Source organism: Pseudorca crassidens, chromosome 15 (assembly GCF_039906515.1).
Source record: "Pseudorca crassidens isolate mPseCra1 chromosome 15, mPseCra1.hap1, whole genome shotgun sequence".
Taxonomy (NCBI): Eukaryota; Metazoa; Chordata; class Mammalia; order Artiodactyla; family Delphinidae; genus Pseudorca; species Pseudorca crassidens.
The window spans coordinates 75,195,871-75,213,943 of NC_090310.1; the positions used below are offsets into that span (position 1 = coordinate 75,195,871).

General features: G+C 48.1%; 1 long non-coding RNA gene across 4 annotated transcripts; it reads left to right on the forward strand.

The window, feature by feature from the left end:
• The first annotated feature begins 1,737 nt into the window (after positions 1-1,737).
• On the forward strand, positions 1,738-14,348 carry LOC137207941 (uncharacterized). Of its 4 annotated transcripts, XR_010935381.1 has the most exons (5): positions 1,738-1,828; positions 2,061-2,252; positions 2,378-6,861; positions 8,539-8,979; positions 14,112-14,348. It is a non-coding gene; the product is annotated as an uncharacterized lncRNA (long non-coding RNA). The 4 variants fall into 4 exon arrangements; XR_010935380.1 differs by lacking the exon at positions 14,112-14,348 and having other exon boundaries at positions 8,539-11,987; XR_010935382.1 differs by lacking the exons at positions 8,539-8,979; positions 14,112-14,348 and adding an exon at positions 7,528-8,317.
• Positions 14,349-18,073: the final 3,725 nt, after the last annotated feature.

Genomic DNA, 18,073 nt, shown 5'->3' on the forward strand with positions numbered 1-18,073 from the left:
ACCGCGCACTGTTAGTGGGAGGGTTCTTTACCTGGGCAGATCCCACAGCTTTTCTGCTCACTCTTAGATAATGATAAATAACAATATGATGAGAACAATGAAATGTCTTTTAGTCATTTCCAAGTGTAACAACAGTCTAAATTCAGTAATTAAAATGTCCAGGGTTTCCCTGGTGGTGCAGTGGTTAAGAATCCGCCTGCCAATGCAGGGGACGTAGGTTCAAGCCCTGGTCTGGGAAGATCTCACAGGCCGCAGAGTAACTAAGCCCGTGCGCCACACCTGCTGAAGCCCGTGCGCCTAGAACCCATGCTCCACCACATGAGAAGCCTGCGCACCGCAACGAAGAGTGGCCCGCTCTGGCCGCAACTAGAGAAAGCCCGCGCGCAGCCACGAAGACCCAACACAGACAAAAATAGATAAATTTACTAAAAAACCGTCGAGTAATGTCAAAATTCCCAATTTCATTCACATTACATCTCTCCCCTCCCCGACTCTTCCTTCACCTCCCCATCCCCCCTCACCGGACTCCGAAAAGATAAGAGGCAGGAAAGGCCTTACTTGGCTGGCGCTGTCAGGACGCGGCATCATGCTTTCTGGACTCAGTGGGCATTTGCAGATGATTCCTTCTCTTACTGGGGAGCGTGCGTGGGTTCTCGGCCATTCCCCCACTGGGGACCTCTGAATGCACTTCCTCAGACGCAGATCCTTGGCACCGTGGTCTGTCACCTCCCCTTGGATCCCTCACCTTTCCAGGTGGGCCTGCCATTGAGAATCCCAAGCGATCCCATTACCAGCTGCTTCTGTGGGGCTCAGAACCAGTCCCCTGGAAGAAATTCACACCTTTGATCCACTCCGGAGCCACTTCCTGTTGCAGGTGGCAGTAATCCCTCATCCTGCGGAGGCTGAGCGGCCACCATCTGAAACCTGTAGACTGTTATAGGCCTGGGTCTGGCACTGGTTTGTCCAGGAGACGGGAGCAGACTCCCCAGGTAGTTCCCCCGCATCTCTCCGGCTTGGCTGTGGGTGAAGAGCTGGTACATCCTCTTTTCCACCACAGAGCTGGGGTGCTGGCAGCAAGGACATGCCACAGCATTTTCTCCAAAGCAGCGTCTCCCCAAAACCAGTCCTCTCTGTCTGTCAGCTTCTCCATCCTCCTCAGGGTAGGGACTGGGCGAAGGGTCTGGAAACCAGTCTTGACCACCTCCTCTGCAATTCCTGCAAAGATGGAGGGGAGGACACGTGCTGCCCGTGGGCGCTTGGCTTACCCTTGGCTTCTGTGGCTTCCACCAAACTGGAAGCAGAAAGAGACCCTTTCTCACATCCCGTTCTCACACCCCGTTGCATTCATTTATCCCTTCAACACTTGCCTGGATATTAAGGTTCCACTTCTCACTCTCTGCCTTGAAGCTTTGGTGGCTTTCTCCAGCCTGCCTCAACTCCAATACAGAAAAGAACTACATTTTCTTTTAATTCTCTTGTCCCTTTTTGACGGTATCACTCAAAGAAGGCAGAGAGTCCAGTAGATTTTTTGTGAAGGATACAGCAGCAGAAGCAGACATCTGTTGTTTGGACACTGGCCACTTCTACTCACCCTCAATAGATGGCTCGTGAGGATGATCTCCTTGGGGACCATCCCATCTCCTGCCTGGCCAATGAGAGCATGCCATCCCCTACCTTCCTGGCTACAGTGATTGGTTGAAAAATGGGGACGTGAGCAAAGCTTAAGCCAATCAGAGCCAACAATACTGCAAACTGGGAATAATTTTTAAATCCTGTAAGAGAGACTTTTTTCTTTTCTTTTTAAACTGGATTTCTGAGGGAATAGGAGGTAAGCCTAGAGCTGTTTCTGCCTTCATGCTACCAGCAAGGAGAGCCTGGTTGAGGATGAGGCCAAGACAGAATTTGGCATAGTGAGGATGAGAGAAATGATTCCTAATGACATCTTTTGAGCATCTCATGTCCGAAGTCAGACCCATCCATGAACTTTTTAGATATGTGAGTTGGTAAATTTCTTTTTGTTCTTTTAAGCCGGTTCACGTTATTTTTTCTTTCCCTTGCAGTCAAGAGACGTGACCGATACAGAAAGAGGAGGAATTGTCTTCCAGGAGGAGAAATGATTAAGCATTTAATCTGAGACATACCTCATCTTAAATGTCTCCTTAGCAAAACTCACATCAAGATTCTCATCAGTCCATTCATTCAACAAATATTTCTGAAGGACTTCGGTTTCCCTGACACCTCCCTCACCCAAGGTAAGTATTATTATCCATATTTTTTTGGTAAGAAAATTCAAATGTCAGTAAGGACATGAAACTTGCCTGATGTCACACACTGGAATGTCAGAGCTGGGTCTTGACCCCATGTGCTTTCCCATCAGGTTTCACCGGCTGCTCTGTGAGGCTGCTTATTGGATCACATTTCAGAAATGAGCTTCTGGATCCGGAGGGCACAGGCTTTGAAATCCCCGGGCAGTTGACCAAGGCCAGCAAGGCAGGGTAGGCAGCAGCCTCTCTGCTGCTTGGATAGCCTTCAGATCATGCCCGTGTCACTCAGTGAGTCCAAGTCATCCTGGAATCTTTCATGGGACTTAACACAATGCCTTGCCTCCAGTAGGTGCTCAGTAATAGTTTATCAAGTGCAGGAAATAATAGGAAAAATGTCTGTCACTGCACCTCGTGCCAGTGCTGATTCAAAATGGTGCAAATTGCCTCTGGAAAGAGCTGCATACACATGCAATTCTATGTCTAAGAATTCATCCCACAGATACATTTGCACAGAGACCCATATCAGGGCCACAGTGCAAGTCTGGGCAGGTTGTGCCCTGCCCGACATTAGGGGGCACTTTTCACATCATGGAGGATGGGGGTGAGAGGCAGATAACTTTTCACTGTCTACATTTGTGTATTGTGTGAAGTTTTTCCTTTTATCATAGTCATATAAAACTTACTCCAAAAAAACTTATTCCAACGAAGAACTTTATGTCAAAACTGAGATGGTGGGTTTAAATTTCTTAATACATTGCTCAGCACATCAGCCATTATTATTGTTGTTACTATTTTTAAAGATGTACTGTTTGAAAACCCTGCAATGTTATTACACCATAGAGACACACAAGGGTGCGCCAGACATCTACTAAAGAAGTGTTTTTGTAGCCACAGTCCTTGGAGGCTGTAAGTTTTTTAAAAAATATATGTGTACACATACACATATGCACACACCCTTGGCTTTTCCATTTCATTTTTTTCTAAATTTTATTTTATTTTATTTTTTGGCCACACCGCGTGGCACGTGGGATCATAGCTCCCCGACCAGGAATTGAACCCACGCCCCCTTTAACCACTGGACCACCAGGCGTGGTGTGGGAAAACATCTTGGGGGTCTCCTATAAGTGACAAGGGCGATTCTTGACTCCATCTTGGTCCAGTCTACCAGCCTTGTCAATGGAATATAAGGGCTCATTTCCTGAGCGCTTTCCTGATGGAAATCAGGGTGAGAGTCCATTCTCCGTAGGTGGTGGGGAGGAGAGCAGGCGAAGCTGGAGCTGCACACGGGAGCTCTTCCTACCTCTGGACCTCAGTGTTCTCATCTGTGCAATGGGGACAGTAAATCCCTTGCAGGGCTGTTGAGAGGATCAAGCAGGGACTCTCAGAGATCAAAAGAAGCCTGAACTAGTTCTCTCTATAGTGAAAAATTAGAAAGAAAAAAGAGAAAGAAAAGGAAAAAAGTCCGAAATGGAGTTACCAAAATTGAAGTTACAAGGTTAGATTTTAAAACTCAAGCCTCTAACGTGCGTGCACACACACAGCAACCTAACGGGAGTGGGAAGAGACAGAGAGGATGGGATTTATTTTAAAACAGTAATTCACGTGGTCTGATAGTGGGACCCAAGTTTGATGATTTTCTATGATCGCTTCTGGGATCAGTTCTGGCAGTACTTCTCTGTGACTTGGGTATAACGTTATATGAAGATCACATATAAACGCTGATGCTGGGACCTGCAGCAGACAGACTGTCGTTCTCCCTTCTTCCTGGCTGAGCGAACGTCCACTTTGTTCCAGCACAGAGCAGATGGCAGTGTGCTGGAGGGAGAGATGCTCTATCCCCAGTCCCAGCGGGACAATTGTTATTGATCTAAATCATTCCCTTTTGCCAGCCATTGGTTTATAGGTGGGAAGATGCCCTGGTTCTGGCCAATGAAATGTAAGTGCACATCTCACAGAGGCTTCTGGGAGAGGTTTTTCCTGTGTGATAAGAGAGAGACCCTTGAGAACCTTCTCTTCATCTGTCCTACGTTTGAACATAGAATGTCTGGATTTGTGGCCGCCATCTTGTGACCACAAGGAAAAGCCCAGGGGGAGTGCAGGGGCCCCCATCCTCCTGTCTGACAAAACTGAGGCTGAATTAACTGAACTTGGGACCATCTAATTCAGGACTACTTGTTACGTGCACACTTTCTATAAAACACAGTTCACACCTCTTCTAGATGATACGTTACTTGCAGCCAAAAGTACATGTGAAGATACAAGCCTTGTGTGAAGCGAGTGGGGCACATGCCAGATGCTTCCTTGGCAGAGCCCAAGAACTGCATCTCTAACAAGCTCAGAGCACCCTATTGTGAGTTGCTTTTGGTCTCAGCTATTTCTTAGTCTAGAGCAGAAGGCTGCAGACTGGCCAAAGGTCAGGATATGCCAGTTTATTTATCCATTCCCCAGGTGAGGGACATTTAGGCTGTTTCCAGTTTTGGGTGATTATGAATAAGCTGTTCCAAATGTTCATGTACAGGTTTTTGCAAGAACATAGGTTTTCATTTCTCAGGTGAAACTCCCAGGAGTGGGATTGCTGGGCTGTATGGTAAGAGTATGTTTAGCTATAAGAGACTATCAGACTTTTCCCAGAGTGGCTGCACAATTTTGCATTCCCACCAGCAGTGTGGGTGACAAAACAGGTGCTCTGCATCCCTACATCTGTTTTCTTCTCACTATTGTATCTCTACTTCCAAGCATAGAACCCAGCACACAGTAGGTGCTCAACCAATATTTGCCGAATGAATAAATGGATGACTAGAGGCAATCACACCAAGGGGTTTTGAGGATTGAATGGGATCATTTTGTAAAGCACTTGGCACAGCGCCGGGCCCTTTAATCTGCACTCAGGACCTGAGAGTCATTGTTAATTGTTAACATCCGAGGCCACCCTCCCTGGGGCCAGGGTCCCTGCACCCCTCCACCCACAGCAGGAGGCTGCTCCAGTGAGAACGCTCCTCTATTCGAATCTCTGGTTCCAGGCTTTGAGAAAAGAAAGATCTCGCCCCAGGAACTGCGGAGGTAAGAATCCCACTCCCCCGACCCCTAGCGGGACCCCCAACCCTGCGAGCACTCTCTGAGCCCATCTCCTGGCTTTCTCTGCTCCAGCCTGGGAGGAACCCAGGGAGACTTGGATCCCACTGTATTTTTCTTGCCTCCACACTCGAAGATGGGAGGCCCACAGGCCAGGAAATGGAGCAAGTCTTTGTTTTCCTAGCTGTCCCTGTCCCCTGGAGGGGGACACCAATGCCTCCGCACCTCTGAGGGCTCTCCCAGTTTAGTCAAGCTGTTTGGCCTCTCTTATCCACCCACGCCCACCGGGGACCTGTTCGCCAGAATCTTTTCACCACTTTTCCTTTTTCACAATAACTCTGACCCTTTCTGCTATTGTTTTTCTAGGTTAATTGAATACGTTCTCCTTGCTGTGGAGGCCCGCGGATGGCGCCAAGCACAACAGGCCCGGCGCGAAGTGGGTCTGGGAGGCCCAGCCCACCTCTGCAGCCTGGGGCCGGCTCAGGCAGGGGCAGGGGACATCTCTGGGGGACCAGGAATGTGAGCTCACCTTGCATGCATGCAGCAGCCAGCTGGGGTGGGTGGGGATACAGGCAGGGAGGAGGGAGTCTTAGATGCTTTCTTCCCTCTTTTTCTTATTAGAGCAGATAATCCCCAAATTATTCTTTAGTAACTCATGTTGGTATTTTCTGAGCCCCTTCTACCAGCAGAGAACTGTAGCAAGGTGTTGGGTGTAATAATAGAAACCAAGAGTGCAGTGGTTCTCAACCAGGGGAAACTGTGGCCCCAGGAGACATTTGTTACTATCTGGAACCCCTTTGGGTTGCTGTGACTAGGGGGTGGGGTGCCGCTGGCATCTAGTGAGTAGAGGCCAGGGATGTTGCTAAACTTCCTCCAGCGCACAGGACAGCGCCCGCAAGAGAGAATTATCTGGCCCAGAATGTCAATAGTGCTGAGGCCAAGAAACCCTGACTTATCACTGTCCCATTGTATGGATGAGACTGAGGTCCAGAGCGGTTAATTAATATGTCCAGTGACACACAGGAACGACGGGTCACGTCAAGATTTCAGCCCAGAAAGCCTGATCCTGCTACCCTCCTGTGCCTCCCGCCATTGGACTCATCAGGGGATGGAAGGTGGAGGAGATTGGAGGAAGGGGCTCATTCAGGTTGAAGGAGGGGTGAGAGGTGGGGGGTGGAGTCCTGGGGACCTTGCACAGACGGTGAGGGCACCAGGGAATTTGGAGAGATTCCCAGGGGATGGCCGAGTCTGTCACGATCCCTCTTCTCATCCACTTCTACCTGCTTCCGAACTTCGGTGGAGCACCCCCAAATGCGCCACTTCGGGCAGAACCCGCGAGCTGCACGGCAGTATCCAATGATGAGCAGCAGAGGGCGCAAGAGGTCCTTTGCTGCCTCTCCACTAACAGCTTTTTCCTGATAAAGGAAATAGGCGTGCCTTAAAGAAAATGCGGCCAAAACAAAAAAGAACAAAGAGATCTAAACTATCCATAGTCCCACCTCCAGCAGCAGCTAAAATTTCAATAGTGAGTACTTTCTTCTGTCTTTTTCTCGAGCAAAGTTGTTTACGTTTTTTGTTTTGTTTTGTTAGTTTTCCAACACAGGTGTAATCACCCCAGAGGCATGATCCTGTGGCCTGGATTTTCACCTAAGGTCACATCAGAAGGTTTTTCCACTAACAATCTCCCACACCACCTGTAGGCGCTGAGTGGCGGCGTTGGGGTGGATGTAGGCGTCCACTCAACCATCGGGTTTTAAGCGCCTACTGTGTGCCAGGCTGTGTTGTGCACAGTGGGGGGAATGGAGGCCAAGGTCTGGGAAGATAGACGATACCCAGGGTCCCTTCATATCCGGAGCAGTGCGGGAGGGGGAGGGGAACAACCAGGGCGATGTCCGGGGACGGCGTCTCCGAGGATGGGACCTTGAGCTGGATGTCCACAAGCAGTCAGCTGGCGAAGAAGGAGCAGTGAGATGAGTGCTTCCGCCAGGAACACGCCTGGCACCTTTGGAGACCGGGCTGGGAAGGGGCAGTGGGCTGGAGGCCCGTTGGCGAGAAGAGAGCCGGCGGCAGCCAGACCAGGGGAGCCCTGGGGGACCGCAGAGGGGAGGCCCGGCTTCATTCTAAGAGCAGGGGGATGTCTCTGGGGGTCTTCGCACAGCGGTGACGTGCTCTTTACGTTTTTTCCTTGGAGCTTTGTGGAGACAGGAGGAGACGAGCCAGAAGGCTGCTGCAGACGCCCAGCAAGAGACGACCATGGTCAGGGGAGAGGACAGATCTCAGCTTTATCCAGAGCAGGACTTTTCTTTCTCTGTAAACATTTTCTTATAAACCCAAGCAAAGTAGAGAGAACAGTAAGATCGACCCCACATACCCACCTCTGAGCCCCAACTCCTGGTCCAGCTGCCTTCATTGATGGCCCACCTCACCTACCCCACTGGGTGATTTTGAAGCAAACCACAGACATCATGTCATTTCACCCATAAACATTTTGTAAATATCACCAAAATGAGAATTTTTTAAAATATCACCTCGAGACCATCAACATGACTTCAAACATTACGAATAATTCCGTAGTGTCACCAAAAATCCAGTGTTCAAATATTCCTGATAGTCTAAATTAGTTTTACAGTTTATTTGTTCAAAGGAGTATTCAAAAAAGTACAAATATTGTGAATGGCTAATCTGCCCCTTAAATCTTTTAATCTACAGGTTCCCCCTTCTTTTTTGTGTGTGCTTGTTTTTTTCTCTTGAAGAAAATGGGCTGTTTGTCCTTTAGTGTTTCCCACATTCATAGCATTTTTCTCCTCCTTACATCGTAATATTATACTTTAATTCTTTTTAAAAATTGCCCTCTCTCCCACTAGAAAGTGGGATTTCAAGGGCAGCTATATTTGTCTGTCTCGCTCAGTGCCGTGTGCCCAGCACCCTGCCTGCCCCAGAGTAGATGCTCTATAACAGGATGATTAACACAGAAAATAGCTCTTATTATAACAGGATGATTAACACAGAAAATAGCTCTTATTGCCTTTCTTTACAGATGAGGAAACTGAGGCTCATAGAGATAAAGTAACCTTCCTAAGGTCACACAACCAGGAAGTGTGAGCATCGGGATTCTTTGAACTCTATCTTTTAGGCTTAAGGATCAACTTAACCACCGTATGTGACCCTGTCTCCCATGACCCACCTCTCTTCTTCTTCCAAGGATGGCGACCATCTGCGAAAGGGCCCAGCTCCAGAGACAGTTCCAGGCTAGCGGCCTGCTAGAAGCTGCACCTCCGTGGAGGAACGAGGCTCTGCTGGGCCACCAAGGATGCTTGTCCTCCACGAGACCTTCTTAGCAGCCTTATGTGTCTCAAACTCCCTTGAATTAGCAGGAACCCAAGTGGCCCCAGAGGGAGTGGTTCCCAGCCCTGGAGGGCAGTTGGTACTGTTCACGGTAAAGAAACAAGAAAGTGCCGGCAGAGGAGGGACCCAGCAAAATGGCCGAGGCATCCGGGCCGGGCCTTGTCTGAGCCTGCCCGGTTCTCTCCCCTGTGCTCGGGAACAGGCCCTGCCTCAATTCATCCATCCTCCAGGCCAGTGTTGCTCCAAGTCAGGTCCCGAGACGGCAGCTTTAGCATCAACCGGGGCCCCTGTTGGCAAGGTGAGTTCTTGGGCCCCAGTGAACTCTAAGCTCTGGGGCAGAGCCCAGCCATCTGTGATGTTCCAGGCCCTCCAGCCAGTCTGTCTGCAGAGATGCCTCGGTTCCCTGTGCTGTTGGCTGGGCCTCCCGCTAGTGCTGAGGCCAGGAGGGCCGACTCCTTGGTTTGCTGATTAGCAAGGACCATTAAGCCCTTCTCAAATGGGCTTAACCATTTCTCTGGACGCAGGGAAGTGGGATTACAGGCAGCTGAATCATCAGCCTGAGCCCCGCGCTGGGATCTGCTGGGCTCCCGAGGTCTAGGCTGAGTCCAAGCGTGCACTTTGGAGACGCTGTGTGTGCCAGACCAGGCTGAGCGCCTTAGCGCCTCTGTCCTCAAGTCACTGAGACAGCTTGAAGTTCACAGCTGAGTTGGCTCCTCTGCCTATTGGCTGTATGACCACACAAATCACAACATCTCTCTGAGCCTCTGTTTCCTCCTCGTCTGAGAGCTCTTCCCTTCCTTCCGCATATTTTTATTGAGCGCATACTACGTGCCAGGCACAGCTTAGGCACTGGGTCTCCATTCTAACGAGGGTAAGCACACGTGATAAACAAATACATAGATTGTGTCTGATAAGGGCAAGAAAATAAAACTGGGGGAGGCAGATGGTGTGGGAAGGCAGCAGACAACGTTAGGCAGTCAAGGAAGGCTTTCTGGAGGAGGTGATCCTTGAGCTGGGATTCAAAGGCTGAGGAGGAGCTGGCCATGGGAAGAATCGGGTTTAACTATTTTATCTACAACTACAAGCATTCCCCTTTCCATGCTTGCTGCATTTCTTACCTTCTAACATAGATTTTGATTTCCCTATTAATTTAATTTATTGTTTATGTCTTTTCGTTGGAATGCCAGCTCCACGAGGACTGTTTTGTTTGCCAGGGAACACTCAATGCTTAAAACAGGGTCTGGCACACAGTAGGGGCCTAACAATCTTTCTTGAGTGAATGAATGTTGCACTCAGGGGCAGCTTCCCATTTCTTGTCAACAGTGAGCTTCCAGCAACCACGAGGAATTGATCAGAACAGGCAAAGGAGATAAACCCAACAGGCACAGGGGTTCAATAAGAGGAGACTAAGGATTTGTCAACCAGCAACTAGGTTCCAGCTGAAACCTATTCTATGGGCTTCTAAATCAGGCTGAATTGGCTTCCACCCCAGTTCCACCACCATATAAACTGTATAATCTTGGGCAAATCAAATGTCTTCTCTGAGCCTCAGTTTCTACATCTGGAAAATGGGGATAAATAAGAGCTGCCTCCCAGGGTCATTGAGAGGATTAACAAGATAACATATATTAAGAGTCCCAAAGGCCGTGGGATGGAGAGGGATCAGGGCCATTGAGTTCCATCTTTCAAATGACTCACCATGGATCTAGTCTAGGCAGAAAGGCAGATGAAGTCGGTACAAAGCTACCGGGAAGTCAGGGAGCCAGGTGGGAGAAGTGGGGGTTGCTTCACGGCCTTTGCACTCTGTGTCCCCTCTCTCTGTTGCACTGTCCCTCTCCCCTGACTCCGTCTGGTCATTCAAGTCTCAAGTCAAATATCATCTCCCTAAGGAGGTCTTCCCTGGTCACCCTGTCAGAAGTGGCCTCCCCTCCCCTCCTGTCACCCTTGCCTCCATCATCTTGTTGATTTCTATCATAGCTCCTGAAGGGCGTCATTGATTTGCTGTCCTGATTATTGTCTGTCTCACCCTCCACCGGCCACACCCGCCACCAAACCCAACCATAAACCCCACGAGAATGGGATCTCATCGTTCTGTTCTCCACCTGAATCGCCAGCACCTAAAACGGTGTGTGGCCCGTAGCAGCACTCAAGAAACAGGAGTTCAGTGGCCGAATAAATGAGTGTGTGAGTGAGTGAATGAATGAATGAGGACAATGGAAAGAACTCATCTGGAGAGAAAGCATGGGAGGAAGGGAGGCTGAGAGGCTGGACCCCCAAGAGAGGGATTTCAGAGTTTCAGACCGTGGTGGGTGGAAGTGCAGGAACAGATCCCCAGGAAATACCGAGCCTCCTGCAATAGTCCTGGTTTTTAAATGCAGCCTTAATGTGATTTTTGCATATTGGGAGTCATAAAAGTGTAGGCGATGTCTGCTCAGAACACACTCCCCGATTCAGTTTCCACTCTGCTCGTGAGCATGTTGTTAAATTGTCTGGTCCCCTGGGCTAAGAACGCTGGATTCGTAGTCTGCTGGAATCAGAAGGCCAGGAGAGGTGATCTAGTGCAGAACTTTCCAAATTCTTTGACGGCGGCCCACAACAAGAGCTAAAATTTACATGGTGACCCAGTACCTGCTCCAGCACATGGGCACACGAAAGTTATAGGAAACTATACTCATCCTTCTCCATGCTCTGCTATTCACACTCGCTATTTTCTATTTCCTTTTTTTAAATGATGGTCACAACCCCCAACTTGATCGTGTGACTCATTCAATGGGTCTCAGCTCACAGTTTGAAAGTCAGCAGGTCTAACGCCTTCAATTTACAGACTGGGAAACTCAGGGGGACCCAAGGAGGGCCAGTGACCTTGCTAAGGTAACAGCAAGTTAGTGGTAGAGTTCAGGGGAAAGGAACTTCCACTTTCCTTCCAGAGTGGATGTCTGGGAGCCTGGGAGTCCAGGGGACAGCAGGGAGCTTTTAAGTGGAGGAAATCCAGCATCAAGGACAGCGATTTTGCTATAGTGTCCTGTGTGCTCCACTAAATACTCTCTCCACCCCTGCCCTGGCAATCCAGCTCCTACGTCATCAGGCTGCCTGTCTTCAAGATGCTTATCGCCAGCTGACAAGAGGATATTCATTTGTAGGTTTCCTTGTTGTCTATACCACCCCTGCAGTACCAAAAATGTAATCTGCATGAGAGCAAGGACTTAACTGTATGGTTCTCTGCCATGTCTCCAACACCCAGAAAGGTGTCTGGCACATAGTAGATGTTCAATAAATCTTTACTGAATGAATACAAGAATAAATGGAGCAGCTGGCAACTGGCATCCAGGTTTTGATAAAAGTAAATCTCAGACCACAGCCAGTTTACACAAATTATTGTGTATTAACAGGCAGCAGAAAATAGTCGTACAAGCCAGTCTGGAAGCTTGATGGACTGCCGGATCCTTGTCCTTTTTGAGGCTCAGAAAATGCTTTGCACAAAAGGCTCACGGGGGCAAAGGCAACAATATTCCAGCAGCAGGTTTGTCTAACATCCATGGGGGTCAGAACCAAAGCCATTTAGGGATCAGACTTAGGATGGTAAAGGGTACCACCCCCTAGATCAACTCTGTCCAATAGTACTCTCTGCAGCAAAGGAATCTTCTATTCTGTGCTGTCCAATACACTAGTCCCCAGCCACATGGCTGAGCACTTGAAATTCAGCTGGTGTAACTGAACTGAACTGAATTTTCGATTTTGTTTAAACTTCGGTTAGTTCGCAATGAAACTGAAATAGTCACAGTGTGGCTCGTAGCTATTGTATCAGCACAGCCCTGGATTCTTAAACCCTGTTCATACAAGCTCAGGGAGCTACTGTAAAATATTTTCTCCAATCCGCTTACCTTGAGTAGCACTGAAGTCACTGAAGAGCACACATTCTAACATCCACTTTGCTAATCATCAGCCACGACTTTCACCCATGACCGCTTACGTCTAACATTCATGGTGTCAATTAGCAAAGTCTCTGGTATTGATCAAAGTCATTGCCTCTGGAGTGTGGTCTCTGATGCCTTGATAGAGGATCACCTGTGGAGAATAAATTCTTGATTAGAACAACCGGCCGCCACTAAAGTGGAGACTGAAATTAACTAATACAGTCAGCCCTCGGTATCTACGGTTCCGCATTCGCAGATTCAACCAACCGCCGATAGCAAACTTAATACCGGATCCAAGGTTGGTTGAATCTGCGGATGCGAAACCGTGAATCTGGAGGGCTCACTATGGGACTTGAGCATCTGGGGATTTTGGTATCCACAGCGGGTCCTGGAACCAAATCCACACTCCCCCACTCCCAGCCCACCCAGGATACTGAGGGATGGCTATACATTTATGTGCCCCGACTCTGCAGAAGTAGCAGAAACATTTAACACATTTTAATGTAATTATGGTTGGTGATACATCATGAAGGACCTGAGAGGGTGAACAATGGGAGAAGGTTGTGGTTAAGTCCAGCTTCCCTGAGTAAGTGATTTTTGAAGTTGAAGATTTTTGAAATTCAAGACTGAGAAGGAGAAAGCCAGAGGAGGGCAATTGGTGAAAGCATCGCACACAGAGGTAACCGCAAGTGCAAAGGTCCAAGGGTTGCCCTAGTTCGGTTTAAGGAACAGAACAGAGGCCAATGTGGAAAACTAGTGAGAGGCCAGAACTTCCTGGCTGTGCAGCGATGACAAGGATTTTGACTTTTGTTTCCCATCCTTTGCTTGAGACACTGGCCGGTACTGGGTTAAGCAAAGCACAGAAGAAGCCAGAGATTTCCAGTTGAAATGAAATCCTTTGTATGTGCTTTCTGCTATGGGATCCAATTCAGTATCGATCTTCTCATTTAAAAAATAATAATTTCCATCAGGTTGAGGCCAGAATGCCCCAGGAAGCCTCATGTGGTTTGCCAACTGATTCACAGAATGAAATCTTATCTAAAATCTTTTTATTTTACGCTATTAAGGACACGGGAGGGAGCAGCAGAGTAAAAAATTTCCCTGCCAGGATAATGCACAGGGTCAGCTGGAAGTGGCCCCAGGGCTGCGTTAAAAAGATTGTCATTTGTGATTTCCCACTATTTTGTTTTCTGCTACCAGTAATTGAAAACAATTTTTCTTCCCTTCGGGTGAAGTTTACGGATTAACCCTCCTTTATCAGCACCTTAGATCTTTTTTTTTTTTTTTTTGCGGTTCGCGGGCCTCTCACTGCTGTGGCCTCTCCCGTTGCGGAGCACAGGCTCCGGATGCGCAGGCTCAGCGGCCATGGCTCACGGGCCTAGCCGCTCCGCGGCATGTGGGATCTTCCCGGACCGGGGCACGAACCCGTGTCGCCTGCATCGGCAAGTGGACTCTCAACCACTACGCCACCAGGGAAGCCCAGCGCCTTAGATCTTTATTGGTGATTTCTTCCCAGGGCTGGCATCACCCCCAGGTGCCCTTGGAGGGTGTGAGGTGCTCACATTCGTCTCTGCTGCTCCTCCTGGAGACGGGCTGAGAGAAGGAGGGGGTGCAGCCCGCAGTCCTGAGCCCGGAGGCATCTCCCACACTGACCACGTGATAACCCAGGGAAGGGCCGACTCGAAGGGATGCTCAAGTCTCGCGGCAAGTGGTCCACTGTGCAGATGCAGAACTGATCAGGAAGAGAAAACCATCAGCTGTCCGTGGGCCAGAAAAGAGGTGTCTTCCCTCCCTCTCTCCCTCCCTCTCTCTTTTTCACTTCCTGTAAAGATAATAAAGGGCTTTTATTTCCATGGTACAAGTTCTATACTCTCATTAGAGAGAACATAGGAAGTGCAGCAAGCCACTTGATTTTTGAAATTCAAGACTGAGAAGGAGAAAGCCAGAGGAGGGCAACTGGAGAAGGCATCGCACACAGAGGTAACTGCAAGTGCAAAGGTCCAAGAAATGAGCTTTGATGCTCTCTGCTCCAGTCCCACTGGCCCCTGGCAGGTTTTTACACATGTGAGCACTTGCTGCTCTTTCTACCTGGAACCTTCTTTCTCCAAATATCCTCACTCCCTCCTCTCCTCCCCATCAGCGGTCACCTTCTCAATGAGGCTTCTCATCACCCTACCTGAATTCAAACCCCCCACCCCAAACCTAGCACTTCCTGTCCCCCTGTCTGGCTCTGTTTGGTTCTCCCAAGCACGTGCCAAGCCCCAACCTGCTCTATATTTTACTTAACTTAGGTGTTCGTTGACTGTCTCTACCCATCAAGGATTTTTGCAATTTTTTATGCACTGCTTTTTTTTCAGTGCATGGAATAGGGTCTGGCACTCAGTAGATGCTCAGTAAATATTTGTCAATGAATGAAAGAAGGAGGTAGAAAAAAATCACCCACACTTCTCCTTCATAGTCAACCACTGATAGTATTTTGGTGTACTTGCTTAAATTTTTTTGGTATATATTGGCTTTTGTTTTCATTTCTGCAGTGGAGTCATCCTGTACACAGGGGTTAGGTTATCAAGAAAAATGCCTCTGGAGAGAAACTGCAGAAATGCCCATGAAACCTGCTAAATTGCTCCCAAATGGTTTTGTCTACACAGGGAGTAGCTGGCTTGCTTTTAAAACGCATGTTGCCTGGAAATTACATATCTTGAGCTGCCAGACTGTGATGCTAATTCAGGGGGAGATGCTCTCAGGAGAAATGGGACCGAAAGCTGTCTCCCCAGAGTTTCACCTCTCACTCCACACTCAGTTAATGGCAAATTGTCATTAAATTAGAGGAATTGCCTGCACTCTTTAAATAAGTTTTTTCTCTTTCCTTTTTATTTATTTATTTATTGAAGTATAGTTGATTTAGAGTATTGTGTTAGTTTCAGGTATACAACACAGTGATTCAGTTATCTATATGTGTGTGTATATGTATATATATACTCTTTTTCATATTCTTTCCAGGTTATTACAGAATATTGCATATAGTTCCCTGTGCTATACAGTAGGTCCTCGTTGGTTATTTTATATGAAGTAGTGTATATATGTTAATCTCAACCCCCTAGTTTATCCCTCCCCCGCTTTCCCTTGGTAACCAAAAGTTTGTTTTCTATGTCTGTGAGTCTCTTTCTGATACATGCACCCCAATGCTGATGGCAGCACTATTACAATAGCCAAGACGTGGAAGCAACCTAAATGTCCATTGACAGATGAATGGATAAAGAAGGTGTGGTGTATTTATACAATGGAATATTACTCAGCCATAAAAAAGGATGAAATAATGCCATTTGCAGCAACATGGATGGACCTAGAGATTATCATACTAAGTGAAGTAAGTCAGACAGAGAAAGACAAATATCATACGATATTGCTTATATGTAGAATCTAAAAAAGATAAGATACATATGAACTTATTTGCAAAGCAGAAAGAGACCCCTTTTTAAGAGAATATAGGTGACTTTACTTGCATATAATGGGCGCACATGCAGCTCCCTCACATACAACTCCAATTTCAAATTATGCTTTTTCACTTCATTATATTGTATTCATTTTCTGTGTTATTACAAACTCTTCATGAATATTACCTCTAAAGGCTAAATAGTCTGCCACCAAGATATGCCCTCATCCTGTATCCTGCTCAGCCCATCCCATATGCCTGTACATTACGGTTGTTTCTAATTTTTCAGAATGATGAATAACACAGAAATGAACAGCTTCATGTACTAGACTCTTGCTGGATTTCAGATTCTTTCCTTGGGTCAAAATCAGGGAGATTTCTGCAAGTGAGAGAATTGATGTCAGTAATCTGACTAAGTGAGTAATTGCAAGAAAGAAGATTTTGTCCTAGAAGTGGGATTCGAGATTGCAGCTCGGAACCATGCCCTCTAGTTGGGAGGGCATTCCAGGGAGAAAGGAGCCCAGGGTGAATTGGAAGGAAAGGCAACCTGAGCACTGGGGAGGAGCCAGGTGGAAGTATAGGTCACAGAGAGATGATATTAACCAAGATATACATTGGAGCAAATAAAGAGGAGTAATAGTAATGTTAAAAATAATAGCATCTAAATTGACTGAGTTCCTGTGAAGTTGCAGGCACTGTACTAGTACCATCTGACCATCATCTCTAAGCCTTTAATGACCAGTAAGGAAGGGCTCCTTCTCTTCCCTTAGCATCATTACAGAAGTCAGATTGAGGCTCAGAGAAGCTGGCTGATTCACTTAGCATCACACAGCTGGTAAGCAGCAGAGCCAATGTTTGAACTCGGGATGTTGGACATCAAAGCTCATTTCTATTTCTGTAGCACCTTAAAAATCAGAGTCCAGGTCAAAAGGATCCAAGGTGGCAGCTGGGAAGACACAGAATGGGCCGCATCTGAAGGTCAAGAATAGGCTGGCAACACAAGCCTAAATGATACAGAAATGCTGAGAGGTGACATTGACACAGAGGCCTCTATTCCTCTGGTCAAAGGGCATGGCCTTGGCTATGGTAATTGCCAGGTGTGACCATGGCATGGGGTCTTAAGATGACGTCACCTTGGTCCACCCAACTCTCTGCCCAAGAGGCCCACCTGCATGGATTCTGCCAATGGGCTCCCACAGCTGCGTGGGATCCGGTTGGATTTGGCCAACAGGGAGGCTTAGCAGGTTGGGAGGGAGACGTGAGAGTGAGGTCAGGAGCTCTACTCTGCCTCCGCCTACCCAAGGTCATGGCCCTGGGAAGTGGCCTCTGCACACGGCTCTCCAACCAGGTTCCCGTCCCTTCTCTTCCCCTCATGTCTCCAGGCCTTTGGGTGACAAGAGAACCCCTATGTCAGGGGCACTATGCCTTCCGGTTTCCCTCCACCCTGCCCAGCTTTGTATAATAGAAACCTCCCTTCAAAGGACCCTCTTTAATTATGTCCCCATTTCTTCCTCAGACCCTGACTGACACAGATCTCTCTTAGCTTCCATATCCTCAGCTTTCTAAGCCCAGACTGCAAACTGGTGGACCTCATAGGTTGAACTTGGGTGTCACGCCTGCTGACTTGACCCCTGCAAACTTTAAACATCGGGAGAGCTCCTGTGAATATGTGTTCACACAGGAGTTTAGATCTGGCCACACAGGGCTTCCCCTCACGTGGAGCTCTGGCCTCCGCTGCCTTTTTAGAAGCTTGACCCGAGCTCTCCCAGGACCACCCTCCCACCTAACCCACATTTGCTATTTACATTACCTGCCTGGCTCCGTTAGGCATTGAGTTTATGACCTCTCAAATCTTCCAGACTTCACCTGCCTTTAACCACGGGCCTGCTCGTGAGAGAAACCAGAACCAGGATCCTGTTCTCGGGTTTGGGGGGAGAGCTCGGCTGGCGTCGATATTGGAGGGAATGGAAAAGCAGTGATGGCCCAGGAGTTCGCGGCTGGGGTGGGTCCCAGGGCAGGAGGCGGGCTGTGGTACAGATCTGACC